The sequence below is a fragment of the Capsicum annuum genome, chromosome 9 (genome assembly GCF_002878395.1).
Source record: "Capsicum annuum cultivar UCD-10X-F1 chromosome 9, UCD10Xv1.1, whole genome shotgun sequence".
Lineage (NCBI taxonomy): Eukaryota > Viridiplantae > Streptophyta > Magnoliopsida > Solanales > Solanaceae > Capsicum > Capsicum annuum.
This window is the reverse complement of record NC_061119.1, coordinates 21,384,335-21,400,404: the sequence shown is the minus strand read 5'-3', so window position 1 is coordinate 21,400,404 and position 16,070 is coordinate 21,384,335.

Genomic DNA, 16,070 nt, shown 5'->3' with positions numbered 1-16,070 from the left:
AATAGCCAGCTAAACCCAAGAAACTTTAGATATCAGTGGGAGAAATAGGTCTAGGCCAATCTCTAACAGCTTCGGTCATTTGGGGATCAACTCTAATACCCTGGGAAGAAATGATATGACCCAAAAAAACAATTGACCTTAGCCAGAACTCACACTTACTGAACTTGGCAAATAACTTGTGATCTCTAAGGGTTTGCAAGACAGTTCGGAGATTCTCAGAATGTTTATCCTCACTACAGGAGTACACCAATATATCATCGATGAACAATATGACAAACATACCCAGATATGGCCTAAACACTCAATTCATGAGGTCCATGAAAGTTTTTGGGGAATTAGTTAACCTGAAAGACATAAAAAGAAACTCAAAATGGCCATAACGAGTTTGAAAAACGGTTTTCGGGATGTCACACCCCCTAACTTTGAGTTGATGATTGCCGGAACGAAGGTCTATCTTTGAGATATAACTTACACCTTGCAATTGGTTAAACCAATCATCTATTCTCGGAAAGGGGTACTTATTTTTTATTGTGATTTTATTTATGTTGGCGGTAATCAATGCACATACGCAAAGAGCCATCTTTCTTTCTCATAAACAACACAAGAGCACCCCAAGAAGAAACATTGGGCCTTATGAAACCCTTATCTAGTAGATCTTTGAGTTGCTCTTTCAACTCCTTAAATTCTGCAGGGGCCATATGGTAAAGAGGAAAAGAAATAGGCTGAGTATCAGGAAGAAAATCAATCCCGAACTCTATCTTTCTATCAGGAGGTATCCCTGGGAGATCATCCGGAAAGACATCAGAAATCTCATTGACGACGTTAAAGATTGGAGAGTTGGAGTCTCAGACTTAGTGTCTTTGACTTTTACCAAATGGTAAATACACCCCTTGAAAATAAGTTTTTTAGCTTTGAGGTAAGAGATAAAATAACTCTTGAGTGACATACAATTCCCAGACCACTCAAACATGGATGCACCCAAAAACTGAAACTTGGCCACTCTGGTTCGATCAGCCAACAAGACTCTATGAAGAATGGTAATAGGACACTTTTTATACACTTTTTGGGCAACAATCGAATCACCTACTGGGGTAGAAACTAGGATAGGATCAGGAATAATCTCAGGACTCATTTCAAAATTCACAGCAATCAAAGGTGTAACATATGAAAAACTGGATCCAGGATCCAACAAAGCATACACATCAAACTAAAATATATGAAGCATACCAATAACAACATCAGGAGAGTCGTCCTATTCCTGGAGGGACGGTAAAGCATAGAATCTATTTTGGCGCTGCCCGCCAGCATTGCTAGAAGAGGCGCCCTGAGCTGGGGCTGGGCGAGTCGCTGGAACTAAAGCACTAACAGTCTTAGTCTGGGTCTAAGGACGATTGTCACGACGCCCTTGTCCATCCTGTGTACAATCTCTAACTCTGTGACCCATGTAACCACACCGAAAACAACTCTTTTTCTTACCCCAACACTCACCCGAATGAGCCTTACCACATATAGGACACAGGGGACCATTAGGTTTACTGGCAGCACTATACTGGGACCTGGATGCATATGACCTTCTACCTTGCTCCTGCCTATCTCTAGGAACGGGAGCACTAGCAGATGATAGTGCTGGCATAGACGAACAATCCTGATACTGAGGGCGACTCCCTCCCTGTGATCTTATCAGACCCTATTTGTGCTGCTCAGACCTAGCTCTCTTATTCCTTTTCATTCTATTTCTCTCCTTAATCTTATTTTCCTCAATCTGTTTGGCATGAGTCATCTGCTAAGAAAAATTCATCTCACTATTTAGCATAGCAGACCTATACTCCTTAACCACATAACTAGATACTCCAGTCACAAACTTACTCATACTAGCCAGATTATCAGCCACTAAATCAGGAGCATAATTAGCCAACGGACTGAACTTTAGACAGTAGTCCCTAACAGTCATAGAGCCCTGTTGCAGGTTCATAAACTCTTCTACCTTTACCTCCCTCATCTCCAAAGGGAAAAACTTATCAAGGAATACATCCTAGAACTCTTGCCAAGTTGTAGGGATAGCTCCCTCACCTCTACCTTTCCTCCAAGCAACAACCCAGTCATAATCAAGGTCTTTTAACCTATACGTAGCCAACTCCATATATGTTCCTCGGATATATGCATCACCTGAGTAATCTTCCACACCTACTCTTAAAAAACCGTGGATCCTCATCAGATTAGGACCTATAGAATTCCGACGGATTCATCCGCATGAAGTCACGGATCCTAGAAGCAGCTGAATCACCTCCCTGCTGCTGTGGAGCTGGGGCCAGGTTGGCCTAAACATTTACAATAAAAGCTTTGGTCAGTTCCTGAAAGGCTGCCCGAAATTCAGCATGAGAACATTTTTATTCAATGCGTCAGCGGGTTGAGGTTGCTGACCATCATTATTTGTTCGTGCTCGATGTGGAGGCATAATTTTGAAAGAGGAGAGCACGAATCAATAGTAGAGAGAGACACTTTAAGCACGATAGACTTCTAAAAGAAAGAATCACAGTTTTTCCTAAAATGTCTTGTAGCCTCTTGCTCATAGATGTGGCGCGCTACACACCGATGATCAAGACTATACTTAACATGGCTTGTCAGACTCCTTAGGACATCTTAAAACCTTAGGCTCTGATACCAAGTTGTAGCACCCCGGAAAACAAGTCCCAGAGCATCACACGGTGCTTGAGGCTATGATTAACTCCAAGCTAACACTTTGAGCCATTTTCATTCAGTTCAACACAAATCAAAGGGGTTTCCATAAATAATCCTCAAATATCAACAGAGTAATCATCATCCAAGAATAAAAGAATTTCAGAAAGATAACAAAATACGACTTATTAGTCAACTCCCAACATCTATACTAGTCTGACAAGCCTCTAAGAAAATCAATAAAACCAGCAAGCCATTGAGACATGCCCCAACTGACTCATACTAAGTTATCAAATGTAAATAATTTTGTGAACCCAACATCAGACATCACGCTCTCGGAACATAAGGAATCACCATAACAAAGAATGTAGAATAGCGTGCCCAAAGAATCACTATCGAACCTGGAACTGAGCACCTGAACCTATATTCCGAGAAAAATGCAGCCCACATCCGAAGATATGGGTCTGTACCATGGAAAGGAACCGAGTATATAGGGGTGCATGTAGTTGTATGAATGTCATCATCATAGATATTTATAAGAAATGTGTAGGATGTATGAAAGACTCACATAGCCTGAAGAAAATCATCATAATCATGAGAGGATGAACGAAGTACAATAACACATGTGAGTCATCATATAATTTGTCAATCACTTTCAGTTCTTCAAGAATATCAATTCTCATAATCTAAATATCATTTAATCTTTTGAAAGAATAACTTTCACAATTCCACTTTCAAATCACTTCACCATTCACCATAGACACAAGGAAACACACACACACACTGGGAGATCCTATAACCGACATAAAGCATGTGAGATACATGTAGTCCATGTACAACCCACGTTGGGGAGAGTTGTCCTATCCTTGCCATCAGAGTAGGACTATCGATATCAAATCCACACAAACTAGTGATCACTTTATAAATCAGCCTCAAGCTCACTCCTACAGGAGCTCGTAGTGCTAGAGAGGTAAGGTCGCTTTATACCTCCAACATGGTGCTAAAGATTTCTCCCAGATTTAGCTCAGATCATTGCAAAGACAATCCACAACAAAACAATTTCAGTAATATATAAATATATATCGGGAGCCATCATTCTTACCATCTATCAAAATCAACCGCATTGTAGATTTCTTTCACACTCGAGTTCAAAACAACTCCATTAAAACCAAAAGGTCAAATCATTCAAAATATCTCAAATATTCAACATCAACGTGATTATAACACACACTTTCTCAAAAAAAATGTAATTTCCAACGGGGATTCACAACCCATATATTAAAATCATGATAAATATCGTTCAAGATTCATGCTTTATATCTCCACACATGTAAATTCACCTTTCAAAATCATAAACATCAAAATATCATAATAATCATCATAAGATATGGGTTCATACTTCAAATTCGTAAAAAATCAAATAAAAATCATGCCTTTGTAAAGAAAATTACTTTTGGGCACAAGAACGAAATAGAGCTTTTGTTGAAATGTTAATCGTGCCTTTGAATGATGGTTCTTGGAGTTCTTGAACTAGGAGCTTGGAATCTTAAATAAATTTGTAGAATTAATGGTGAACTTTGGAGGTTCTTGAAGTTGGATGTAGGAGTTTGGGGTTTTCTTTTTGAGAGATTTTGATGAAATATAATATATAATGCTTCTAATAGGCTTTAATATAGGGTTTGGATGGATTTTGGGTGAGGGGGAATGATCTAAATGCCCCTAAAAATCAAATAATTCTCGAATCAGTCATTTGGTGGACTGCTTTAATAGTTTGAAGTAGATCAACCATAACGTTTTACTTTGATATCCAAATTAGATGAAACCAATTTGATTAGAAAGAGGACTCTCATGTCTTTCCGTTGATATATAGTATCTCAACCAGATCATTGTGTGTGAGGAGTTATGATCGTTTGAAGTTGACCCAAAAATTCACTTTTGATAGGCTGAAGTAGATCGACCATAACTTTTTGCTCCGCATTGGAAAGAGGACTTGCAGAGCTTTCCGTTGATATTTAGTAGATCACCCAGATCATTATGTACAAGGAGTTATGATTATTTAAATTTGGATCAAAAATACGCCAGGCCTCAGTACTTTTTCCTGCACGTTTTACTATACAGTACTATTCATGGTTCGATCGGAATGTTCATAACTCGCCGCTCGGGTATCCATTTTGGATGATCCACATATAGTTGGAAAGCTTATTGAATACTCTACGTAATGGTGGTCATAATCTTATATATTTTTCATGGAAAATTTATAATTCATTCTAGAAGATAGAACCCAAAACGTTTACACATAAAATTTCAACGAAAAATTTTCCAGGGTATTACAGTAATGCCCCGAGTCTGTACCCCAAACACTACACAGTGCTTATGAGCCCGAAGGACCATAAACTAACCCATGATTGATAACTGCTGTGAGCACTGAATAATAATACTGAAATAAATATGGAATTAGGCTGAATTGCCATAAGCTTTAACATTAAATAGTGATAAACAATAACATATGGTAAAAACATCATAAAACTAAACACTGTCTGAACTAGTCTTGTCTGAAAGCCTATAACTAAACTGCCTGAATATGGAGCTTATAGGACAAGCGCTAAACTAACTCCAACTACTAAAATATTGATAAACTGAATTAATTAAATAAAAGCATATCCTCGATAGATGAGGACTCACTACTAAATATGATACTGTTGGCTGAGTCTGAATCTATTTATGTGCGGTCAGAAACCTGAGTGTCCGAACCTATGATATAAGACATTACAACACAAAGAGAATTTATGCATCAGTACGTGGAATATACTAGTATACTAGATGAGGTAAGGATAAATGCAAGGGTTCCTATGCATGAACAATAAATAACTGAATGCTATAGAGTAACCAAATATGAGACTACATGGATAACTGACACTACTGAAAATACTTATATGTAATACTGTGCATATATATATGTATATATATATATATTATATCTGAGCTTTTTTTAAGTTAAGTACAGAATTTTGATAATTGAGTAACTGATATCTGAAGTTACTGACAACTGAATTACTGATACTGACTGACTGTGTCTAATAGTCCTGATTTTGTAGAAATGAACTGAACTAAACTGAGACTAAAACTGAGATTGTGGGAGGTAATAATCTAACCGACGTACCCCAAAGCTATGACGATAGGGGTGCAATCAGTAACCCCAGTTGGAAGGGTGCTATACCATGCCATAGGTACTAACCCTGGCTGTGGGGTCAATTCCAGTCTAGTGGGTGACCCCTATGATTACTCCTAAACTAGTGGGTGATCCCTGAGTATGTCAGTCCTATCTAACGGGTTACACCTCATAACCTACACTGGCTACGCTGTTCTAGAACTTAGGGATTGTCTAGGGACCCAGTCTTAACTAATATGTGAGCCCCCATCCCTAGGCTCGCTCGATGCTGAACCCTACTCCCAACTGAAAGACACTAAACTAGACTAGATTGATACTGAGTTTTCCTGAGTTCTATAACTAATTAAGTTCTGTTGAGTTCTGTAGATGACTAAATTCTACTATTTATGACATGACTAATACTATTCTATAACTTATATTGGCTTTCGGTAAACAACTAGATTATCGGGTATTAAATAACCCAAGGACTCAATTGCATAAAAAGAAAGGCATAGCATAATCTTGCGTAACATAGCAATGTTCACTTGATCATAATTCATTCATAGAGCCATTTCATCAAACACTTGTAAGGCATTAACTTGTACATGAATGTGGAAGACATGTTAGCATGCTGTAATGGCATTATTTCATTGTCATGGACAATTTATCAAACACATGGGAGGTACATCATTAAATAATAACTACTTAGGGTTGACATGGTTTCAACAATCAACTTGCAAATTGAAAATTTTATCTTGAATATCATGTAAATCAGAACATACTAGGATCAATTCCTGGAATTTGTAATTTAAATCATGGATTAAAAACCAACAATAACATGAATATGAATTTAATTCAACTAAATCTTGGGAATTCATAAACAGAAAATATTTGTATTTTAAAAAGGGTTCTTGTACTTCATGGGTGAAAGGAGCCCTTTAATGAACACCTAACATACCTTAGAAGATTATTTCTTGGAGGTTCTTAGGGGAAATTCGTAGACTTGTTATTGATTTCTTGAACTAAGGTTTTTGCCTCTTTGAGAGGGAATGTTTTATTCTTGAGAGAAAGTGAGGAAATAATGATCTAATAGGGTATTTAGGGCATAATTTCATGTTTAAGGCTGATCTGGGTCATGGGAAAAGAACCTATTACCCCTGGAAAGTTTTAAAATTTTCTTCACCGAAAATCCAATTTGGGCACCTGGCGCGATGCAGAAAAATCTCGTTGTGCCACTTAAAATTGACAAATATGACCTAGAATCTTAGTGCGATGCGGTACAATCGTGTTTCTTCACTGTATGGGAATTTGGCCTTTGGCGCCATGCTCCATTATTGCAGAGCAACACTAGAAATTGACAATTGGGAAATTGGCTGGTGAAGTGATGCGGTGGTATCGCGTTGACTCACATGAAAATAACAATTTCCATTTGGAATGTGATAAAAGAATGCCCAAGGGAAACATGAAACAAACACCAAATCAGTCCACAAGTTTGAAGAACCGAGGACCCTTTTGGTGACCACTCTCGGATTCACTACAACAACAATGAAAACACAATAACAATAAGATATTGAAGGTGTAAATACACCAAAACATCAAAAATATGGCAAGATGGACTACAATAAAAATATAGGAACAACACACGATTTTACTAGCAAGAGATAGAAATGGTTACAAGAACACAAACTACTACAAGAATACTATAAAAGTAACAGGATAGTTAGATAGACTTAACGAAGGTATAATCTTAAGAACCCAAGAGCATATTCCACTCTTGAACCATTAACACTACACACAACGTTCACCTATCTCTTATGAACACACAAGGTTGGAACCCACCTCCCAAGCATCATGTTTCCAAGCCATGAGATCAACAAGAGTTATTCCACACTCTCTATGCCTAATTTTAGTTTTGGTGCCTCAAGAAAAGAGGAACTATGTTTATTTGTGTTTCAAGAATTAAAACATCATGAATAATCTTAGTCTAAAAGTTGTACAATGTTCTATTTACACTAGGTTACAAATAAAATACAAAATGTCCAAAATGTCTTTTTAAGAGCTAGGCTCCCTTCAAGTGTATTTAGGGGCATGTTGTGTTCCAAGGCTCCTCTTTAAAATCCAAGTGTTAGATTAGGGTAGGTTTGGTGGTTTTAACTCTTCACTCGCACATTCCAAGCCTTGGGTTCATTACATTGTCACATGCATCCATATTAGTGGTCGTACTTGTATTATCCTCCCTTCCTTAAAAAGGATTCGAGCTCGAATCCATGCCTTGAAAAATCAAAGAGAGACAAACAAGCACACTTCCTCATGGTATGAGGGTTAGGATAGGCAAAAATAAACAATAATGGTATGCACTCAAAACACTTAAAACAGCCCATACCAAAAAAAGAAGAAACTGAGGACCCTTTGAGTTCAAGTCTCGGCCATAACAAGTCTCGACAAGCTAAGGTGGTTCATATTTGACATATAACAAAGAGTCCTTAATGTTAAAAATTATGAAGCCATAGAAAAATTCACCAGGGAATTGGCTATGATAAGCACCCAAAAGACATGCACCTAAGCCAAAAGTAAATCTTCCGTACCTTAAGATAGCACCGGGATTAAATGGGAAGAGTGGCCATAGACACAGGTCTAAAAAACACACCCATTTCCCATAATCTTTACCACAACCACACGGCATACTCTCTACATTGGCATACATATCATCACAAGTAAAGAGAGAGTAGAGAAAAGTGGCACTCAATTCTACTTTTTCTATGGTGTCCTCGAAAAAGCCACACAATGTAAAAGAAGAAGTAGTTTCCAAGACCACACATTCCTTACCCTTAAGCGTACTCTCATCTTCAAAGAAGAGATTTCCATCTTTAGGAGGAATGTTCTCACACCATTGTGGGTTAGCATATAGGCAATAGATTCCAAGGCAAGCTATACCATTATTTTCACCACTAGGTCTATTAGGAGTGTTTAAACTATCTTCAAACAAGACATTGTACCTAAAGAGTGAATGATCTAACTCACAGACAGATTTGAAACTTTCAATCTCTAAGGAATCATTATCAAGTTTTTAAGATACGTTAAGCACACGATTAACCCAATGAGCCAAGAAAACATTAGAATCTTTACAACAACATAGGCTCACAGGTTCACTCCTTTTTTCTTAACCAACATTTTCTAATTTTTCACCAACTTGAGACTCATTAATCACATCACACAAATTCTCAAATGGTGGGAAAGTTTTACACACAAGTTGGTCAACACAATTTTCATATGACGATGTACTTTCATTCGACACAATAGCTTTAATACTAGGTGGACACAAATTGATCTTACTAGAAGAGTCATTCGGTCATATATAGGATCAACTAGTGTATCCATTCGCACAACATGTACATCATCTACAAGTGGTAAAGAATCAATATACTCATACATAGGTAAGCTACTACTCACACTCAATGGTTTATTAGTCACACGTTTATCATCCACATGTACCAAAGTGTAAGATATAGCTATTTTACCTTGACGTTCATGAGTATGTTCATCTTTACCTTGGTGTGAAACTCCTTAAAAAGTTTGGAAAGATCTCACCGCAAGGTGTTTGGACCTTAGGTTTTGTATTCGTTGGGATAATTGCGATACCAATTGGCATAGCCTTTCAACATGCCATTTCATGTCTTTAATATTTTCGGTGATGTGGTAAAACATGCCATCGAAATTGGTGGCGGACATGGTACCTAAGAAAAGTCAACAACGAACCAAAAAAAATCAAACTTGTAGCTCAAAAATGCCTCACCATACTCTCACTCTCGATTTTTACCTCACACTTGGTTTCACAAGTGTTGAAAGCCTACTTGTACTTTGTGTGTGATTGAGGGAAGAGTCCACCTTGGTCAAAAATAGATTTTTGTTTGAGTTGACTCAAAGAATATTTTCTTATGGTCTTGAACCAACAAGATACAACGAATTCACAAAAGAGAAAAACACACAACAAACGTTAAACATGAATGAATGAACACAAAAACTAACTACCAATCTAGTAGATGAGTTCTAGTTTGAAATTAGTATTGGAACAAACAAAATTGAAACTAAGGAACAACAAATGGAAACTACAAAATCTGAAATTTGAGCAAAAATTTGATGCATGAACAGTAACTTGATGTGGCAGCCATGTATTGGTTGAGGTCTTTCTAACGAATTATTATTCTCAAATGTTCATGTCTTGGTCAAAAATTTAATTTGGATTGGTAGAAATTGTTTTAGGAGGGAAAAATAAGTCTTGGAGCCTTTTTCAATTTTCAATTTTCAAGACTTGACTTTTTCTTGTACTTCTCCTTAAAACATGGATCCTTAAATCATGGAAAAGTGTTGGAAAGTGGTTGAGATGTGATTGACTAGTTGATGAGTAATGGTAAGTCTTTCAAGACTAACAACAAAGCTTCACCTTTTTCCATTCACCTTTATAGATCTATGGTTCATTTTATTTTAACAAGCTATGAAGGTTGTGAAGAACTTCACAAAATCAACAATCACCAAGAACAACAAACAACAATTTCCAAGAACACCAACAATTTCACACGGCCAACTTCCAATTATCACAATACAATATCTTCAACACTTGGCCAAGATAACTACATCTTCAACAAAATCGTTCTTAGGCCGCCAATGAACAACAATATCACGTGGCCAAGCTTATAATAACAACAATATGAAGGCCACAAGGCCAAAATAGTTCACCACAATAATGTTTAACAACAAATCGGCCAAGTCCAAGTTCACGACTAAAACTTCAACAAATACATGCTCGAACATAGATTTAGACTCAAAGTGTTATTAGAGGATAAAAATAATAGTAGAAAAACTCAATAAACGTAAAATCTCGGCCTAGACACAACAAGAACATAATTTTGGGCCAAGAACACAAAATGGATAGATAGTTCTTTTTCTGGAATTTTTAGATTTCAGTTTTTTTTTTCAAGTGAGCTATCCCAAGATTTGATCTTATAGGAACAAGAACAAGCCATGATTTGATACCAAATGATACAAGAATGCACAAGGTAAACACAAAAGAAATACCAAATTAGTCACAAGTTTGAAGAATCAAGGACCCCTTTGGTGACAACTCTCGGATTCATTACAACAACAATAAAAACACAATAACAACAAGCTATTAAAGGTGTAAATACACCAAATTAGCAAAAATATGGTGAGATGGACTACAATAACAAGATAGGAACAAAACACAGTTTTACTAACAAGAGATAGAAATGGATACAAGAACACAAATACTACAAGAATACAATAAAAGTGAAGGGATAGTTAGATAGACTCAATGAAGGTATAATCTTAAGAACCTAAGACCATATTCCACTCTTGAACCATTGACACTACACACAACGTTCACCTATCTCTTATGAAGGCACAAGGTCAGAATCCACCTCCCAACCATAATATTTCCAAGACATGAGATCAACAAGATCTTGTAACACCTCGATTCGATGAACTAGAATGCTACATGGTCCTCATGACCCCAAGATACAACAAGATAACCCATGACTTTTATCTATACCTGTATACTACAAATCATGATATAATAATACGGAATACATGGAACTATAAGGCCATAAGGTTCAACTGAATACAATCATGTGGGCGAAAATACCCAAAACAACTAAATCAAAACATAAATCTGAAAGTAAATCTGAAAGCCTCAAAACTGTCTGAATAAGAAGTTGAAGGAACACGTCTCCAACTAACTCCATAAGACTAAACTGAAGAAATAAATAAATGAAACAAATCATATTGTCCTCTAATAAATGAGGACTCACTGTGTCTCTGCGACTGGAATGCTACTGCTACTGCTGGGCTGGAGCTTATGTCTCGGAACCTATGGTGTAACATGAAAGGAAAGCACCATAGCGCAAATACGTCAGTACAACTGGAGTACTGAGTATACGAGGAAGGTAGGCTGAACATAAAGGGTTTTATGTATAAACAACACTAACTGACTTAAATGAACATAGGAGTGCAAACATACATAGATAGAAAATGTACCGTGAATAAGTGATAGCAGGACCGGTAAGCTAATACATGGTTTACTGATAATTGTCATGACTGATATTGAACTGATAACATATATGACTGTATCTAACAGTCCTGTATTTACTGAAATCTGAAGAACGCCCTGAGTTCTTTTACTGAGACTGATACTGAACTGTGGGAAGTAGTGTCTAATCGACATGCCCCATGTATGCCATTATGGCTAAGCTAGGGTCCAATCTCTGCCCCGACTGGAGGGGTGTCAATACCGTGCCACGGGTAAGGATAGCCTGTGAGTGACCCTTATCTAGCGGGTACTCAATGAGAATGGCGGGAACCCTAAACTGATGGGTTAAGCCACCTCATCAACCCTAATCTGATGGCTTAAGATGTCTCAACCTATGTTGGCTACGTAGTTCTGGAATAAAAGGATTGCTACTAAGAATCACACCCTGAACTGGCAGGTGTGTTTCCATCCTTGGGTTAACTCGGTGCTAACCTCTACTCCCATTTGGAGGGAATGGACATGAATAAATGACTGTGCATGACTTAATCTTACTGAATTCCATAACTGGCGGAATGTTACTGATATCTGACAACTAACTAAGATCATGAGGTTTCCTTGAGTCACATGAATGACTGAAGTCTATGGAATCATAGCTTGAGTTTAAAACATGACATGGATCTAGGCACACAGCTATAGTTTTTGGGTACAAGTACCCCCAGGACTTGATGGAAGGAAATTGACACACATGACTGACTTGATCATAAGAGTAGAGTCCATAATTTACCATATCATAAGTAGGGATCTCATACTAAGCATGGTTTTCCACAATGTATTGCATAGAAAGGTTTTCGTATCACATGGAAGTACTTGCACAATCTTAATATCATGTTCATTGCATAATCATATTGGCAACACATACTAATAGCATAGAAGTTCATGTGGATTGCATGGTTATTATGCATGTTGTTCATAAGTAGGATTTGAAAGTAAGCATAGCATAATCTCATAAGAATAGTTCATGAGTATTCCAACAATATTTCCAAGGCACATTAACAACGTAGAAGTAATTGGAACGTAAGAACATTTCATGAATCCTTCACTTAGTCACAATTTAGCCATATTGCATGCTTTGTAGTTCTTTAGGCATTTTATCAAACACCTTACATGCACATCTTAAGCATAGATTAAATCATCAAATTATACATCATGAACGAACAATCTTACAGGTTTCCAACTCATATGATATCATGAATTTATAAAAACATATAAAGATTCCATCTTGGGAATCACCCAATATTAACAACAAGATCATCAACACCCAACAATATAGAAATCATACTTTATAATGAAAAAGAGGAAAAACAAACAAGCATCACCATGGGTATGATCATATCACCACAATCAACAAAGATTTTGTATTTTAAAGATTGATTCTTGAACTCCACGGATGAAAGGAGTTCGTGGATGAACATTATGCATACCTTTGAAGAAATATTCTTGATGATTGATGGAGGAATTTCCTTGAAATCGGATCTTCAAGATTAGTTACATAACACTAGTTGTTTTTCTAATTTAGTGCTCTTGGATGATGAGCTTTGAGATGATAATAGGGTTGTAATATTTTTAGAAGCTATATATTTCATAAGGTTAAGTTTAGGGAAGTGTAAGGAGTATTTAAAGACTTAATTACCTTTAAAATAACTCAAAATGGAGTGTTTTTTACACCTAGAAATGACTTAGGTAGCGCCCAAGTGGTATCCCTTGCTTGGGTTGCGCTGCGCCTAACCAATTGCCTATGCTTGGGTTAGGCGGCACCTAACCAATCGCCTATGCTTACTGGCTCTCATGAAAATGGGCATAACTTTCTCTTGGGTATTGCATTAAGGCGAAATTGGTATCGTTGGAAAGATAATTCGATTTTCTATAATTTGGTGGGTCTAAATCAGCCAAAATATCACATTAACATCAAGTTATAGTCGTTCAAAGATGACCCTTGCAAAATTGAACACTAAAACTTGATGGATTCAAAAACTCTTAGCTTGTATTACCTTAAGTGACTCATATGAACATGCTTAATGCATCATGAGCTATCCTATAACTAGGATATTCATTGTAAGTCATTTACTCAAGTATGAATCACAGGGTAGGAGATTTCATATGTAGGAATACTTATTCACTTCCTAGCTTAGAAACATGTGGGATATTTCAATATCGCCCCCTTTGGAACATTCGTCCTCGAATGAGAATTTACTAAGAAGAGATACAAGACAATAGAACCTGAACTGAACATGAAGAACTAAAACTTGATCTCATGACTGACATGCTAAACATACTAAACTCGTGCATATCTGATGCACGAAAAACTGACACATGAATGCATGACTGAGTATGAAACGGTTAATAGGTACCAAGTTTATACTGGAAACATAAACCTGAAACTGAATAAGATTAAGGAGAACTGTTACCTTGAGCTTGATCTGAATTGGCGGGGAAGAGGTGACGATACTTGGTACGTATATCTGCTTCTGCTTCCCAAGTAGCTCCCTCATGATACTGATTTCGCCAAAGAACCTTGACTAGAGGGACTTCTTTGTTCTTCAATCTACGAGTTTGAAAATCTAAGATTTCAACTGGAATCCCTTCACAGGAGAGGCTGTTCTGAATGTCGATGCTCTGAATAGGGAAAACAACTGCAGGGTCACCTATGCACTTCTTTAGCAAAGAGACATGGAAGACTGGATGGACTGGGGCTAGATCTAAAGGCAACTCAAGCTCATAAGCTATCTTGCCGAAGCGACAAAGAATTCGGAAGGGACCGACATACCGGGGACTGAGTTTCCCTTTCTTGCCAAACCTCTTCACTCCCTTTATGGGAGAGATCTTAAGATAGACATAGTCATTGACCTCAAACTCAAGATCCTTTTTACGAACATCTACATAGGACTTCTATCAGTTCTGAGCAGCCCTAAGTCTCTCTCTGATCAACTGAACTTTCTCTAAGGCATCGAATACTAAGTCAGGACCTATGATTGAGGCCTCACTAACTTCAAACCAACCAATTGGAGATCTACATCTCCTACCAGAGATAGCTTCGAATGGAGCCATCTGAATACTAGAATGATAGATATAGTTGTATGCAAACTCAATCAAAGAAAATTGGTCGTCCCAACTTCCCTTGAAGTCAATTTTACACGTCCTTAGCATATCTTCAAGATTCTAAATGGTCCTCTCTGCTTGACAATCTTCTGAGGATGAAATATTGTGCTGAGATGGACTTGGGTACGGAGACCCTTTTAGAATGCTTTCCAAAAGTGAGAAGTGAACTGGGTACCTCTATTTGAGATGATAGATAGTGGAACACCATGTAATCTGACCAACTCCCTGATTTAGAGTTTGGCATAATCCTCAGCGGAATAAGAAGTACGAACAGAAAGGAAATGAGCTAACTTGGTCGTTCTATCTATAATGTCCTAGACTGAATCATGCTGATGACGAGTTCTAGGAAAATCTATCACGAAGTCCATGTTAACTTATTTCTACTTCCAAGTACGAATGGTGAACTCTTGTACGGAACCACTAGGTTACTGATGCTCTATTCTAACCTGCTGACATGTAGAGCACTTAGCCACAAACTCTGCAATATCTCTCTTCATCCCACTTCACCAATAGATCTCCCGCATGTCGTGGTATATCTTAGTGGCCCCTGGATGAATAGAGTATCGAGAAGCATGTGCTTTTTCAAGTATTCGCTGCCTTAATTCATCTACACCTGGAACACATAGACAACTCTGACAATGAAAAACACCATCTCTCCCTTGGGAGAAAACCTCCACTTTCTGATTCTAAACTGACTCTTTGAGCTTGAGAGGCTAGGATCCCTGTCTTGTTTCTCTTTCACCTCAGAAACTAGAGATGACTCTGAACTACTATAAGCACATACACCACCCTTTGAAGAATCGACTAAGCAAACGCCTAGTCTGGCAAGCTGATGGATATCCTGAGCCATCTTTTTCTTACTATCCTTAATATGAGAAACACTACCCATGGAGAGTCGACTGAGATCATCATCCACAACATCGGCCTTTCTTGGATGATAAAGAAAACTCATGTCATAATCCTTCAAGAGCTCTACCCACCTTCTCTGGCGAAGATTGAGATCTTTCTGGGAAAAGATATCCTGGAGGATTTTGTGGTTTGTGAAGA